The 16,571-nt window shown below is 50.0% G+C and overlaps 1 protein-coding gene across 1 annotated transcript in view; it reads right to left on the reverse strand.

The window, feature by feature from the left end:
* Positions 1–16,571, reverse strand: part of LOC123756804 (death-associated protein kinase 1) — a 79,735-nt gene that overhangs the window by 47,285 nt on the left and 15,879 nt on the right.

A 16,571-nucleotide genomic window follows, 5' to 3' on the forward strand; every position in this document is an offset into this window, starting at 1 on the left:
CGAGTTTGGAATAGCTGGGAGGTCGTCCTCGACACAAGGTTATTATTGTAATAGACAACCTCGTAGCGCTTTGGAACATATACATTGTTTAATAAATGCAAGTTAAGCCGCCATGATGGAGGAAAGGTGGAGAAGTGAGGTAAGTGATGTGTACATCTTGAGAGATGACTGGTGATGGTGTAGCACACACACAGTCACTACACATGACTGGTGGTGGTGGTGGTGTAGCACACACACAGTCACTACACATGACTGGTTGTGGTGTAGCACACACACAATCACTACACACCGCCAGGTTTAACACCACAACCACCACCACACTCCATAAACTCACTCTTCACGTGATGACAATAAACTATTGCATAACCAAAGCAGACATTCCAGCCGGTTGAGCGGTGTAATGTGAAGTGGTTTACCCTAACCATAAAGTACAAGCCTACACAAGCTACCCACAACCTATCCACAACCACAATAAATAACATGCATAAATGCCACAATAACATCTAAATGTGCACTCAGCTGTCGAAAGCTGCCTACACATTTACGCATTGTACGCAGCATACGCAGTGTACACACTGCGTCCAAACTGTGGCGCTTTAGCTGTGAGGATGGCAGGTCATTTTAATGATGCATACGTTAGAAGTGAGGCGGAGGAGGACACCATTTCTCATCACTCGCTACTCCGTCAAAAATGCAACTGTTTTACCTAGCCAGAAACGAAGGAGCCGAGCAGCACCTATCGTTATTGATGCCTAAAAAGGTCAATATTGACCAGCTGAGAGTACTGTTACCTCGCATTTTCCTGCAATTGGTCAATTCCGTCAGAAATGAGAGGTGCTGTGGGAGGGGGGGGGGGAGGGGAGGAGGGGACGGGAGACCACGCCCAGTTCCTCCTGCACCACCACCAGCGGCGCCCCCCCCCGTCACTCCTCCAAGAGATCAATACTACCAGGTGAACATCTTCTGCATGTACACCACCAGGCTGTACACCACCAGAGTGTACACCACCAGAGTGTACACACACCACCAGGGTGTACACCAGAGTGTACACACCACCAGGGTGTATACACCACCAGAGTGTACACACCACCAGGGTGTACACACCACCAGGGTGTACACACCACCAGAGTGTACACACCACCAGGGTGTACACACCACCAGAGTGTACACACCACCAGGGTGTACACACCACCAGAGTGTACACACCACCAGGGTGTACATACCACCAGGGTGTACACACCACCAGAGTGTACACCACCAGTGTACACCACCAGGGTGTACACGACCAGAGTGTACACCACCAGGGTGTACACCACCACACGCCACCCCCCCCATAGGTTTACTAGGACATAAAGATGAGTAAAAGTGGTAGTAAAGAAAGTTTGTGTTGAGTAAGCGGGTGAAACTCTCAGGCAGGATGTCCACCACCAGCTGCACACGCTCCACCACAATTCACAAGGTGACGCACGCACGGACACGGACACGCGCGCACACATACACGCACGTGCGTGCGTAAACTGCGTGCGTGAAGTCTGCCTCATCGAGGTGCCCACATCTCCTGAAAAACGTAAGACACCTCGAATGGTGCAGAAGTTTGCAACAAGACTCGTCCCAGAGCGTCGAGGGATGAAGTACGACGAGAGATTGAAAGAACTAAACCTGACGACGTTAGAAAGCAATGAGAGAAGGGGGATATGATCCAGACGTGTAAAATACTTAGAAGGATCAACAGAGTGAAAAATAGTTGAAATGTTCACACGAAATACCAACAGAGCAAGGAGACATGGGGGTGGAAGCTGAAACTCATCATAGAGTCATAGAGATGTTAGAACGTTTTAGCGTGAGAGTAGTGGGAAAATGAACTAAAGGAGGGTGTTGTGGAAGCAAACTCTATTCGTAGTTTTAAAATAGATATATTGAGGAACTAGGACAGGAAGGGAAGGGAACTATCAAAGGAAACAGTTAAGAGGCAGGACCAAAGAGCCAAAGCTCAACCCCCGCAAACACGAATAGGCGAGTACACACACACACACAACACCACACACACACACACACACACACACACACACACACACACACACACACACACACCGACACAGACAGACAGACAGACAGACAGACACAGACGACAGACAGACAGACAGACAGACAGACACAGACACACACAGACACACACACACACAGAGACACACACACACACACACACACACACACACACACACACACACACACACACACACACACACACACACACACACACACCTTAAAGTGAGTGCCGCCGCTGGCTGCAGGAACCCACCACACCAAACTGGCACCGCGGGCCCCGGCCCGGCAGGTATGTGCCACACACCTTACCCCACCAGGTGTGCACCCTGCCACTACACATCCACGTGTTTATATGGCGCCGGTAAGAGCTACCCTACGCTAGCAAAATATGGCAGTATTGACGGTGCGAGGAGCAGCAGCGACGCCGCCACCGTGTCCACCCAAGGGAGAGCGAGTCGTCGTGCTTCGAAACACACGTCACCAGAGCGTCGCAACACTCCGTAACGCGCCGTCACAAGTAACGTAACATGCCCGGAGCCTGAGGGGGTCGCAACAGTCTAGTAACGCGCCGTCACAAGTACGTTAACATGCCCGGAGCGTTACCCTGTAAGGCTACGAGAGCTGCACCGCCCTACTCCCAGGGATGACTGTGAGCTACTGAGCAGTGAGTGAGCCCTGGCCCGCCCCGCCGGGAGAGGCCACAGAGAGAGAGGAAGGTGAGAGGACCTCTGTGGGTGGGGGATCACTCCTCTCCCACACTATTTTACCCATTAACAACCTTACTCCCACAGCTAACAACCTAACTCTCATCGCTAACCTAACAAACTCCTCTCAGCACTAAGTTAACAATTTCCTACAGTCACCATTAATAACCTACTCTCGCTGCTAACAACCTGCTCTCACTATGGACTGAATAATAACTCCCTCTACCACTCTCTCACATAATAAATCAAAAGCTTTGTTTATAAATGGTTGTACAATTGTAACTGGAGAAATATACAAAGCCCAGTTAAACTTACCCTTCTGGCATAAAGCCAGATATATTGTAAAGCCAAAGTGCGCGTTACCATTAGGGCGGTAAGACATATTGGCACACTCTGTAACACTATAATACGACCACGAGAACACAATCTGAAGTAGAACTACTATAAACTAATCATGCCACCAAGCTACACGAATGTGCACAATCTCAACATTGTATGTGAACACATTCTGCGGCTCATCCTGGATCAAAATCACTACAAACACAGCTCATAAAATACATCTGACTACAATAGGACTCGTAATGCCTTCAGTAAGCTGTCTCTTTGTCACAGTAGTTCTTTCATAATTCCAATTATCCACTTAGGGGTGGGTCGGGGTCTGTCGGTCTCTCGGTCTCTCGGTCTGTCTGTCTCCCTCCCTCTCTCTCTCTGTCTGTCTCCTCCCTCTCTCTCTCTCTCTCTCTCTGATGACTAGTTGTTTAATTCTATCCTCTATACCCGCTATATTATTATATACTTCACTCATTCTTAACTAGTATTTCCTGACAATTATGGATATATTTTATAGTGGCCAGTGATAGGTTGAGTGTCTGGAAAAAACAGTTGATTGAGGTTGATGGACGGGTGATGGTTTTCAGGTAAAAGGATATCATTCGTTGGTGAATTATTTCTTGACGTGAATGTGTCAACCTGTTCTCGCAAATTTAATAAGTCAATATTGACTTATTAAATATGTGCATAGGTGACATACTTAACATAATAGTTTCCCTTGAAAAGCTTCATAGAAAACACCGACCTTACCTAACCTACTTAGTATGTTAAAATAAGCATCCTATAGCTTCGTAATTACAATTGTTACTTAACCTATTATAGGTATAGGTTAGGTAATAATTGTAATTATGAAGCAATAAGATGCTTATCTTAACATACTAAGTAGGTTAGGTAAGGTCGGTGTTTTCTATGAAGCTTTTCAAGGGAAACTATTATGTTAAGTATGTCACCTATGCACATATTTAATAAGTCAATATTGACTTATTAAATTTGCGAGAACGGGTTGCTGTGTGAAGATGAGGCCAGGTAGGAGAGTGTAATGAGTACGAGGATGACCTGCCAAGATACGTCATCACTATCTCCAATAATCCCAATTAAGCTTATCAAGATCACCATTGTGTAGGTCCCACAGTTTACACCCAGACAAGCTTAGGTCGGGTGCCAGTTTAATATCTTTACTTTTGACCAGGTAACCAAATTCCTTTATGATGATATTTGCTTTAACCTTCAGGGGCCAGATTCACGAAGCAGTTACGCAAGCACTTACGAACCGGTACATCTTTTCTCAATCTTTGGCGGCTTTGTTTACAATTATTAAACAGTTAATGAGCTACGAAGCACCAGGAGGCTGTTTATAACAATAACAACAGTTGATTGGCAAGTTTTTATGCTTGTAAACTGTTTAATACATGTAACCAAAGCCGTCAAAGATTGAGGAAAGATGTACACGTTCGTAAGTGCTTGCGTAACTGCTTCGTGAATCTGGTAACAGCATCAGAAACAATGACAAGTGGGCCCCGTGAGGCTATAATATTCCTCTGAAGGTTTTCATAATACTTTACTGGAATATCGGTCTAGTAATTTTAGTTTAGGACCTCGATGAAAGGAATCCACAGTTAAAGACAATTAAAAAAATTGATCCAGCACATCTGGCACTGGAACTGGAATATTCCACTGGATTCACTGAAGTATTCCACTGGAACACTGGAATACCACTACCTGCCACCATACCATAGAGTATGGTGGTAACAGAGTACCTTGAGGTTACACTGTCAGCTTCTTGGTGAGATGACTTCTTGGTTACGGCCCCAAACAAGACACAGTGCCACTTAAGACACCGCCATATATCCCAGTAAGTCAACATTACCCTGAGATGTCACATGTAGGCCATCAAGAATGCCAACGCCGCGCGCAGATTAAAATAAACAGATGACTACACATCCATTGATACAAAAATAAAATATGACTTAAACCAAAGCAAGTGGCGACGAATATTATGAAGTGGTTTAAACAATTAGGTCAATGGGGTGTGGAGTAGTGGGAGTAGGTGGTAGTGGCCAGGGTCTTCCCCTGGTGTGACGCTCGCATCACTGACGCCAGCAGCGACACATCTCACTCAAGTGGTTCAGTCATTACATGTTCGGAGCGCAAAGCACAACCTGGTAGGCCAGTATGGATGGACCAGTGACAGAAGGGGGCCTAGGATGGACCAGTAAGGATGCACAATGAGCAGGTAGGACGCGGCAGAAACGAAGCAGGATGGGCACACAAGACCAGGATGTCCACTAAAGATAGTGATAAATACCCAAAAAGCAATTTATTAATCTGTTGGCCTGCTTCACCGAGTGGGAAGGTGTTCATCGATATTCACTCTCTCTCACTGCTTCATTCACCAACACACACTGCCCCGGGGCGGGCTTGGGGAGTAGAAGAACTCTCAGAACCCCATCAACCAGGTACACTTCCCTCCCATAATGAGCCCTTACCCTCCCTCCCACTGCACCTTCCCTCCATTCTTTACGCTCTCATAAGCCAAGAAATTATATGAATGACTAGCCAACTGGAGGGGGTATTTAGAGGTTTTTGGAGTTGTAAACTTTGTTTACACCGTGTGTGTTTACCTCTCATCTAATACTGACTCTAGAGCCTCCACCACGCCTTCCTCTAGCCTCCACAGGCGGGGCTACAGGTTGACTGGAAGGTCTGTCAGCCACCACAAGCACGGCTACAGGTTGGCTGGAAGGTCTGTCAGCGACCACAAGCGGGGCTACAGGTTGGCTGGAAGGTCTGTCAGCCACCACAAGCGGGGCTACAGGTTGGCTGGAAGGTCTGTCAGCCACCACAAGCACGGCTACAGGTTGGCTGGAAGGTCTGCCAGCGACCACAAGCGGGGCTACAGGTTGGCTGGAAGGTCTCTCAGCGACCACAAGCACGGCTACAGGTTGGCTGGAAGGTCTGTCAGCCTCCACAGGCGGGGCTACAGGTTGACTGGAAGGTCTGTCAGCCACCACAAGCGGGGTTACAGGTTGGCTGGAAGGTCTGTCAGCCACCACAAGCGGGGTTACAGGTTGGCTGGAAGGTCTGTCAGCCACCACAAGCGGGGTTACAGGTTGGCTGGAAGGTGTCAGCGACCACAAGCACGGCTACAGGTTGCGGAACAGACGAGGGGTGAGCGGGTGCCGTCGAGTGATCAGAGGACGTCTTACATCACATGCTGCCAGTCGAGCAACTACCGGAACGGCGCCAAACTCCGCTCTTACATTCTTCTGGAATGTGTGTCACGCTCCCCACTACGCGCTCCACTCACGCCCCCGCTCCGTGCTCCCGTGCGTCACGCTCTGCACCAACCACCAGTCAAAATGTTATTTCCAGGCTGCTATACGGAGAGACTTACCTTTCGCTGTTTCTCATCTGCTTGTGGCGTTCTGATCCTTCGTGCACGTATGGCTTTACTGATCATAAGAATGATGTTCACGTGAACTATCACTACCGTCCAACTGGATGGTAAGAGCGACGGTCTCGCTTAATGCGGGACAGCATTCAATCCCCGACCGTCCAAGTGGTTGGGCACCATTCCTTCCCTCCCGTCTCATCCATAATCCTTATACTGATCCCTTCAAAGTGCTGTATGGTCGTATTACAAGCTATACGAACTCGCGCCACCTTCTGGGTGGCTTAATCTTTATCAATCATTTGTATAGTCGTAATGGCTTGACGCTGTCTCCTGATGGTTCCCTTCCCTATTGCATTTATGCAATTCACGAAACTTTAAAATATATTCTCCCCAATGATGGTATCCTTTCCCCCCCCCCCTGGTGTACATATGCCGGTCTGTGGAGGCATCTACCACCACTACCACCAGCAGCATCAACACCACCACCACCACCCCCATCAGCAGAACCACCACCATCCCACCACCATTAGCAACACCTCCAGCAACACATTTTCTTTACAAGAAAACTTCAGTGATAAAAGTCAAGCAATACAAATGAGAACAGCAAGTGTCTGAGGCGAATGAACCCGAGCCACTGAAGTGAGACATTTCTCATCTACAACAAAACCATTCCAAACTGCACATCATTCTTGTTCAGAACGAAGTGTTCCACTACTGAACGTGGAACATGCTCGAGGAACGGTTGTACAGTGTCACGTGTCACAACCAGACTAGCGGTCACTATCTGGTAGTGAGTGTTAGGCCAGCAGCCACTCTCGCTGATGCTGCTGATGCTGCTGCTGCAGCTGCTGCTGGTGCTGCTGCTGGTGCTGGCCTGGCTGCCTCCACTGACCATCCCTCCCGTTCTACAACGCCTCAAGTTTCCCGCCAAAACTTACATTTCTGCGGTGGACGGCCAAGCCACGAACCCAGACTGACAGGAGCCTGACAGCTGAGTGGACAGCGCTCGGTATTCGTAGTCCAGAGATTTCGGGTTTCGATCTCTGGTGGAAGCGGAAACAAATGGGCAGAGTTTCTTTCATCATGATGCTCTTGTTACCTAGCAGTAAATAGGCACCTGGGAGTTAGACAGCTACTACGGGCTGCTTCCTGGGGTGTGTGTAACAACAAGGAGGCCTGGTCGAGGACCGGGCCGCGGGGACGCTAAGCCCCGAAATCATCTCAAGATAACCCCAAGACTCTTGGCTACGGGGACGTCGATGACACCAAGTCCACTCAACACAATTTATAAAGCTTCATTTGGTCATCATCATTCACTCTCCCGTCCTTCAAACTTGAATAACATTCCCATAAGTATCTAATCCTACTTCCTAATACTCCATACGATACTCGGGACAAACACACAAGAATCCACACCTGAACACGTTGTACTTGGGTCATACAATGCATCAAATCCATAGTATTATTACCCATAAGGCCGCGTAGTTGCCGGAAATAACACCAAATATATCAGGATTCATATCTTGCATTTTCCTCAGTAAATATTTTAAGAGCATTATTGAGGAGGCGTAGTTAGGCGGCCTGGCACCACCATCACTACTTGAGCCCCTCCAGTAGTGCCAGCTCCAGCACCTGGCACTGTATACCACACAGCTTCAGGTGGGGAGGGGGGGGGAAGAGTCTAGGCACTGGTCACAGCATGCTGGGGCCCACACAACTGCCTCACCTTCTATCACCATCCACCATACCTTAACGTTTGTGTAATTGTGTCACCATTCACTCTCACTCACCTGCCTCCTGGTCACCATCCACTCTCACTCACCTGCCTCCCGGTCACCACCCACTCTCACTCACCTGCCTCCCGGTCACCACCCACTCTCACTCACCTGCCTCCTGGTCACCATTCACTCTCACTCACCTGCCTCCTGGTCATCATTCACTCTCACTCACCTGCCTCCTGGTCACCATTCACTCTCACTCACCTGCCTCCTGGTCATCATTCACTCTCACTCACCTGCCTCCTGGTCACCACCCACTCTCACTCACCTGCCTCCTGGTCATCATTCACTCTCACTCACCTGCCTCCTGGTCATCATTCACTCTCACTCACCTGCCTCCTGGTCATCATTCACTCTCACTCACCTGCCTCCTGGTCACCACCCACTCTCACTCACCTGCCTCCTGGTCACCACCCACTCTCACTCACCTGCCTCCTGGTCATCATTCACTCTCACTCACCTGCCTCCTGGTCATCATTCACTCTCACTCACCTGCCTCCTGGTCATCATTCACTCTCACTCACCTGCCTCCTGGTCACCATTCACTCTCACTCACCTGCCTCCTGGTCATCATTCACTCTCACTCACCTGCCTCCTGGTCATCATTCACTCTCACTCACCTGCCTCCTGGTCATCATTCACTCTCACTCACCTGCCTCCTGGTCATCATTCACTCTCACTCACCTGCCTCCTGGTCATCATTCACTCTCACTCACCTGCCTCCTGGTCACCACCCACTCTCACTCACCTGCCTCCTGGTCATCATTCACTCTCACTCACCTGCCTCCTGGTCATCATTCACTCTCACTCACCTGCCTCCTGGTCATCATTCACTCTCACTCACCTGCCTCCTGGTCACCACCCACTCTCACTCACCTGCCTCCTGGTCACCACCCACTCTCACTCACCTGCCTCCTGGTCACCACCCACTCTCACTCACCTGCAGACAAGAAACATAAACATAAGTTCACACATAAATGGAAGACCCGGAATTGTTTATCAAACGATAATAATTTATCAAAATATAGAGCTAAATTAAAGTAATATATTACTCTTATAAGACTAATTTTAACAATATATTGAAAATAATTATTCACTATTCACCCCCAGCCCATCCTCCGTATGGACAGTACGTTTTAATACTAAATTTAATAAGTACAATCCTGACTATCGGCATAGTACATAAATACACTTAATCGCCAGCATCGAGACGAGTGAGACGAGTGAGCGAGAGGCTGGAGTGTGTGTACAGTTACACTTATAAACCCTACCCTAACCAGCCAGGTATTATTTTGTAGCCACATATTCTCCTGCACCTGAGCCTAAACTTGTCCAAGAATGAAGTGTTGTGTGGGGGGGGGCAGGGGTGTGAGGGGGGGCCAGGGGTGTGAGGGGGGGGCCAGGTGTGTGGGGGGGGGGCAGGTGTACTCACCTAGTTGTACACACCTCGTTATACTTGCGGGGGTTGAGCTCTGGCTCTTTGGTCCCGTCACTCAACTGGTGTACAGGTTCCTGAGCCTATTGGGCTCTATCATATCTACATTTGAAACTGTGTATAGAGTCAGCCTCCACCACATCACTGCCTAATGCATTCCACTTGTTAACTACTCTGGTACTGAAAAAAATTCTTTCTAACGTCCCTGTGGCTCATTTGGGTACTCAGTTTCCACCTGCGTCCCCTTGTTCGCGTCCCACCCGTGTTAAACAATGTCCTTATCTACCCTGTATATTCCTCTGATAATTTTGTAGGTAGTGATCATGCCTCCTCTTACTCTTCTGTCTTCTAGTGTCGTGAGGTGCATTTCACGCAACCTTTCCTCATAACTCATGCCTCTTAATTTTGGGAATAGCTTAGTGGCATGCATCTGAACTTTTTCGAGCTTCGTCTTGTGCTCGAGAAGGTACGGGCTCCATGCTGGGGCCGCATACTCCAGCATTTTATTTACATATGTGGTATACAAGGCTCTGAATGATTCCTTACACAGGCTCCTGAAGGCAGTTCTGATGTTAGCCAGCCTCGCATACGCCGCAGATGTTATTCTTTTTATGTGGGCTTCAGAAGACAGGTCTGGTGTGATATCAACCCCTAGATCTTTCTCTCTGTCCGTTTCATAAAGTACTTCATCTCCTATTCAGTATCCTGTGTCTGGCCTCCTTTTTCCACCGCCTAGTTTCAGTATCTTACATTTACTCGGGTTGAACTTTAGTAACCATTTATTGGACCATTCATTCAGTTTGTCTAGGTCATCTTGTAACCTCATACTATCTCCCTCTGTCTCAATCCTCCTCATAATTTTTGCATCATCAGCATGAGAGGAACGATTCTATACCCTCTGGGAGATCGTTTACATAAATCAAAAACAGTGTAGGAGTGGGGAGCCCCTGGTGTGGCCTCAGCGTGGTGGGTACCAACCACACAGTGCTGGCTCTGGTCCTTCTCTCTGTATTCACAGTATGACCGCCTACAGTACACACCCACCACCATACTGGCCTCATACACAACCACCACCATACTGGCCTCATACACACCCACCACCATACTGGCCTCATACACACCCACCTCCATACTGGCCTCATACACACCCACCACCATACTGGCCTCATACACACCCACCTCCATACTGGCCTCATACACACCCACCACCATACTGGCCTCATACACACCCACCTCCATACTGGCCTCATACACAACCACCACCATACTGGCCTCATACACAACCACCACCATACTGGCCTCATACACACCCACCACCATACTGGCCTCATACACACCCACCTCCATACTGGCCTCATACACAACCACCACCATACTGGCCTCATACACACCCACCACTAGTGGCCTCATACACCTACACAGAGAGAGGGAGACATGGTGGAGGGGAGACAATTGATGATCACGTTCAGTTGACTGATGGCGTCAGTGTTGCCATAGTTACTTCTCACAAGAGCTCCCAAGCACACCACTCTCACCCACACTCACACTATCAACACCCACACACCCCCACTATCAACACCCACACACCCCTACTATCAACACCCACACACCCCCACTATCAACACCCACACACCCCCACTATCAACACCCACACACCCCCACTATCAACACCCACACACCCCCACTATCAACACCCACACACCCCCACTATCAACACCTACACACCCCCACTATCAACACCCACACACCCCCACTATCAACACCCACAAGGGCCGCAGGTGGGTGGGGACGCCACCCCGGCCACCTCCACCACCGTCCACATATATATTCCCAGACCGCCATAGACGGGGTAATAATGCCGCGCTGGAAGACAAAATGAACACATTCCGAGGCTGGCGGCCATGGCTGGCTGATCACTTAGACTTTCCAGCCCTCGGTGTGCACACCCTCCTCTCAATTTGACCACTCCGTAACAAATACAACTGTTGTGTGCAACACTAAAAGTACGAAGCTCAGCAACCCACCTAATCTATCAAAGCCGATGATCAGAAAACTTCAATATTATGGTGTTTTCAGTTTCACTAATACGTCGCATTTTGTAACAGATTAGTCGGATCTGTTCCAAATGGGAGTCTTGAAGGTGGCGCTCCTCCTCCACACACACACATCGGCTCCCGACTCGGTCCGTCCTTCCAAGGGGGTCCCAACGTCAAGGAACTGTCGTACTAAAGTGCCCCTTATCCTAACCTACCAGAGGACTCAAAACAGAAAGTGGGACGAGCCGTTTCGCGAGGAGCTACCCTTTTTTAGTACGAATTTTTGCCTTTAGGTAAAGTATGCGTCAAAATGAGACGTGCTATTAGGAGGACTGATTTCATGCACGATTACCTATACTATATATATATATATATATTACCTATACCACGATCCTATACCCCGCCCAAACGTTGCCACCAACGTTCACATTCTTGAGCAACACAACGTTTGCTGGCCTCGAACATAAACACCAATCACTATCACACACGTCAAAACGTTCCAACACCAATGTCTGCGATTTAAACTTTCATCTAACCCTTTAAAGCATAACCTAATTTAATTAAATAAAAAAAATATAAAAATAAAACCATAACAAAAATTAGAATTAACGCTGCATACCAAACAAATGACTTGACAAAAATGTCAACTCACCTCCACATTCAGGTCATAATATGCCTCCATGATCCACACTTATGTAGATGGACGTAACATGCTCCACACTCCAGTGTCACCACCACACCACAACACCTGGTGACACGTGGTGGTGGTGGAGGAGGACAGTGTGCACCATACCAGTGTCACCACCACACGTGGCGTCACGTGCTGGACAACTGGAACACGAGAGCCAGTCTGGACGCCACTCACAGTACAGCAAGACCAGATCACACACACACACAGCAATATGTTAGTGGTCACGCTGCCACTTTCCTCAGCCCGTCATGACTGGTGCTGAGGGGGGCGGTGCTCCCCACCCCGCTCACTACACGTCACCACAAGCAATGACGGAGGTTCACTGTACTTGGCAGTATACAATCACGACTTACAACTGACCAAGACGTGGTGGGGGTCATCACAATGTCCAGGCATACATTTCCAACACTGAACCGCACGCGGAGATAAAATACTGTTTAAGGATGTATATATTTTTAAATTATATCGAATTAGGATTTCAGCCGGGAGTTAACGGCATGTTATTGAGAGAGACATTTGCAGGAGTAGCTAAGGTGTTGCCCTAATACACATGTGGACTAAGACACAAGCAGTGTGTGTGTGTGTGTATTAAGAGCCAACAAGTACACTTATACCGTGGTAGTGTTTCAGGCGTGACTCCGTGAGCTGGACTACCACCAGTAACACCCCCTCGTCCTCACCACGCACGCCCACTGTGTGGTCACCACGCACGCCCACTGTGTGGTCACCACGCACGCCCACTGTGTGGTCACCACGCACGCCCACTGTGTGGTCACCACGCACGCCCACTGTGTGGTCACCACGCACGCCCACTGTGTGGTCACCACGCACGCCCACTGTGTGGTCACCACGCACGCCCACTGTGTGGTCACCACGCACGCCCCACTGTGTGGTCACCACGCACGCCCCACTGTGTGGTCACCACGCACGCCCACTGTATGGTCACCACGCACGCCCACTGTATGGTCACCACGCACGCCCCACTGTATGGTCACCACGCACGCCCACTGTGTGGTCACCACGCACGCCCACTGTGTGGTCACCACGCACGCCCCACTGTGTGGTCACCACGCACGCCCCACTGTGTGGTCACCACGCACGCCCCACTGTGTGATCACCACGCACGCCCACTGTGTGATCACCACGCACGCCCCGCTGTATGGTCACCACGCACGCCCACTGTGTGGTCACCACGCACGCCCAGTGTGGTCACCACAGGTCACCTCTCCAGTTACCAGCATACACACCATACCAAGCCTTCGACAACGCCAACACGATACACAAATCACACACACCCGTTACACCATAAGCATATACAACGCCTATACACCAAGTTCGCGAAGCGTTTCAATTTACAAAACGGAACTGGATGCCGGAAATGCTAAGAGTAAGTAACGGAGTCAAGAGGTGAACGTGCTGACGGCGGCCAGTCGGTCAAGCCACCGGCCGGAGTGACCAACATGGCGCTACTACTGCTGCTGACTCCCCCAGGAAAACGCGCCTCCATCTCCCTCCCTTGCAGTTCCAAGATACTATTTCAAGGACGAACGTGAAGCAAGACCAAGTGCGCTCCAGCACGGGGCCGTCAACATCGCTACCACTACTTTCACTCATCAATCACCGCATCATTAAGAGATTAACCATTCCCAACAGGTCCGTTCGCCTGGTTTCTTTGTTTTTATTTCCCGTGTACGACATGGCGAATATTCTAGAGTACATAGGTGAGTGAGGGCTATGACAGGAAATAGAACACCCTAAAATGCACTCAGTGAGTGCGGCAGCTGGCCCCTGAGAGCAACGTCCGCCCAATAAACACTTGAGTGCGGATGCATCACTTGGCTAGACATCAGTTCAACAACACCACATCTACCTACAAGTCTTTCCTATCTACACGTCTCCGCCCAGTATATCACGGTGAAGGAAACTGACATCAGAAGAAGAGAGAAGGAGAGGGAAGAGAGAAGAAGAGAGAAGAGAGAAGAAGAGAGAAGAGAGAAGAAGAAGAGAGAGAGAGAAGAAGAAGAGAGAGAGAGAAGAAGAAGAGAGAGAGAGAAGAAGAAGAGAGAGAGAGAAGAAGAAGAGAGAGAGAGAAGAAGAAGAGAGAGAAGAGGAGAGAGAGAAGAGAAGAGAGAAGAAGAAAGAGAGAGGAGAGAGAGAGAAGAAGAGAGAGAGAGAGAAGAAGAGAGAGAGGAGAGAGAGAAGAAGAGAGAGGAGAGAGAGAGAAGAAGAGAGAGAGAGAGAGGAGAGAGAGAGAAGAAGAGAGAGAGAGAAGAAGAGAGAGAGAGAAGAAGAGAGAGAGAGAAGAAGAGAGAGAGAGAAGAAGAGAGCGAGAGAAGAAGAGAACGAGAGAGAAGAAGAGAGCGAGAGAGAAGAAGAGAGCGAGAGATAAGAAGAGAGAGAGAGAAAAGGAGAGAGAGAGAGAAGAGAGAAGAAGGAGGAGAGAGAAGAAGAGGGAGAGAGAAGAAGAGGGAGAGAGAGAAGAGAGAGAGAGAAGAGAGAAGAAAGAGAAGAAGTGGAGCGGGGGGAGGGAGGGAAGGATAGAGGGCGGGGGTAGAGGGAGGGGGAGGGGAGAGAGAGAGAGAGAGAGAGAGAGAGAGAGAGAGAGAGAGAGAGAGAGAGAGAGAGAGAGAGAGAGAGAGAGAGAAGAGAGAAGAAGAGGGAGAGAGAAGAAGAGGGAGAGAGAAAAAGAGGGAGAGAGAAGAGAGAGAGAGAAGAGAGTGAGAGAAGAGAGTGAGAGAAGAGAGAGAAGAGAGAGAAAGAGAGAGAGAGAGAGAGAGAGAGAGAGAGAGAGAGAGAGAGAGAGAGAGAGAGAGAGGGGGGGGAGAGGGGGAGAGAGGGGGGAGGGGGGAGGGGGGATGGGGAGGGAGGGGGGAGTGAGGAGGGGGGAGGGAGGGGGGAGTGAGGAGGGGGGAGTGGGGAGGGGGAGTGGGGAGGAGGAGAGGGAGGGGGGAGTGGGGAGGGGGAGAGGGAGGGGGAGGGGGAGTGGGGAGGAGGAGAGGGAGGGGGGAGTGGGGAGGGGAGAGGGAGGGGGAGTGGGGAGGGGGAGTGGGGAGGGGGAGAGGGAGGGGGGAGTGGGGAGGGGGAGAGGAGGGGGGGGGAGGGGGAGGGGGAGAGGGAGGGGGAGAGGGAGGGGGGAGTGGGGAGAGGGAAGAGGGAGGGGGGGGAGAGGGAGGGAGAGGGAGGGGAGAGGGAGGGGGGAGAGGGAGGGGGGAGAGGGAGGGGGAGTGAGAGGGGGGAGTGAGGAGGGGGGAGTGGGGAGGGGGAGTGGGGAGGAGGAGAGAGGGAGGGGGAGTGGGGAGGAGGAGAGGAGGGGGAGTGGGGAGGGGGAGAGGGAGGGGGGAGTGGGGAGGGGGGATAGGAGGGGGAGTGGGGAGGGGAGAGGGAGGGGGGAGTGGGGAGGGGGAGAGGGAGGGGGAGTGGGGAGGGGGGGGAGGAAGGGGGGAGAGGGAGGGGTGAGGGGGAGGGGGAAGGGGGGAGTGGGGAGGGGGAGGGGTGGGGGGAGGGGGATGGGGATGGGAAGGAGACCTACACACACACATATATACACGGATATATACGTTAATAGCCCCAGCAGGCTCAGGAACCTCCACATTGGTTGATTAACAGTTGAGAGGTGGGACCAAAGAGCCAGAGCTCAACCTCCGCAAGCACAACTAGGTAAGTACATACACACAATAAATTGAAGTCACAATTGTCACAACTCCCGGTTGTCACCAAAGCGGGATACACTGGTAAACTGAGTCTGCCTCGCCCGGTGCCAGTGCCCAGCAGAATCCACGCCCTCATCCACCCATACGTGTAACAACAAACTTTGAAATCAAGGCAAACCTCAAATACCGAGTCAAATTTTTACAAGGAAATTGACCTCATATTCCGAAAAAAATTGTAAAGAGGGGCATTCGTCAACCGAGGTTCCACTGTACCTTGAAAATGAAATTTTTAAATGCAAAGGCAATGGAATTCTATACTGTGACTTGCAGAGTGTACTCCTGGCACTGAACGCACATAGTAGTAACACAGAAAAAAATTTGAAATTAAATTCTTTGGATACCTTCACATGTTGGCTTCTCAAAGCATGATACTGTTTCATATGCTTGCGAAGACAGCCTGTAGCTGACCAGTAATAGAAATGTATATAGGCGTTTCATAGCAGTGAC

Source organism: Procambarus clarkii, chromosome 26, assembly GCF_040958095.1.
Source record: "Procambarus clarkii isolate CNS0578487 chromosome 26, FALCON_Pclarkii_2.0, whole genome shotgun sequence".
In the NCBI taxonomy this organism is placed as follows: domain Eukaryota; kingdom Metazoa; phylum Arthropoda; class Malacostraca; order Decapoda; family Cambaridae; genus Procambarus; species Procambarus clarkii.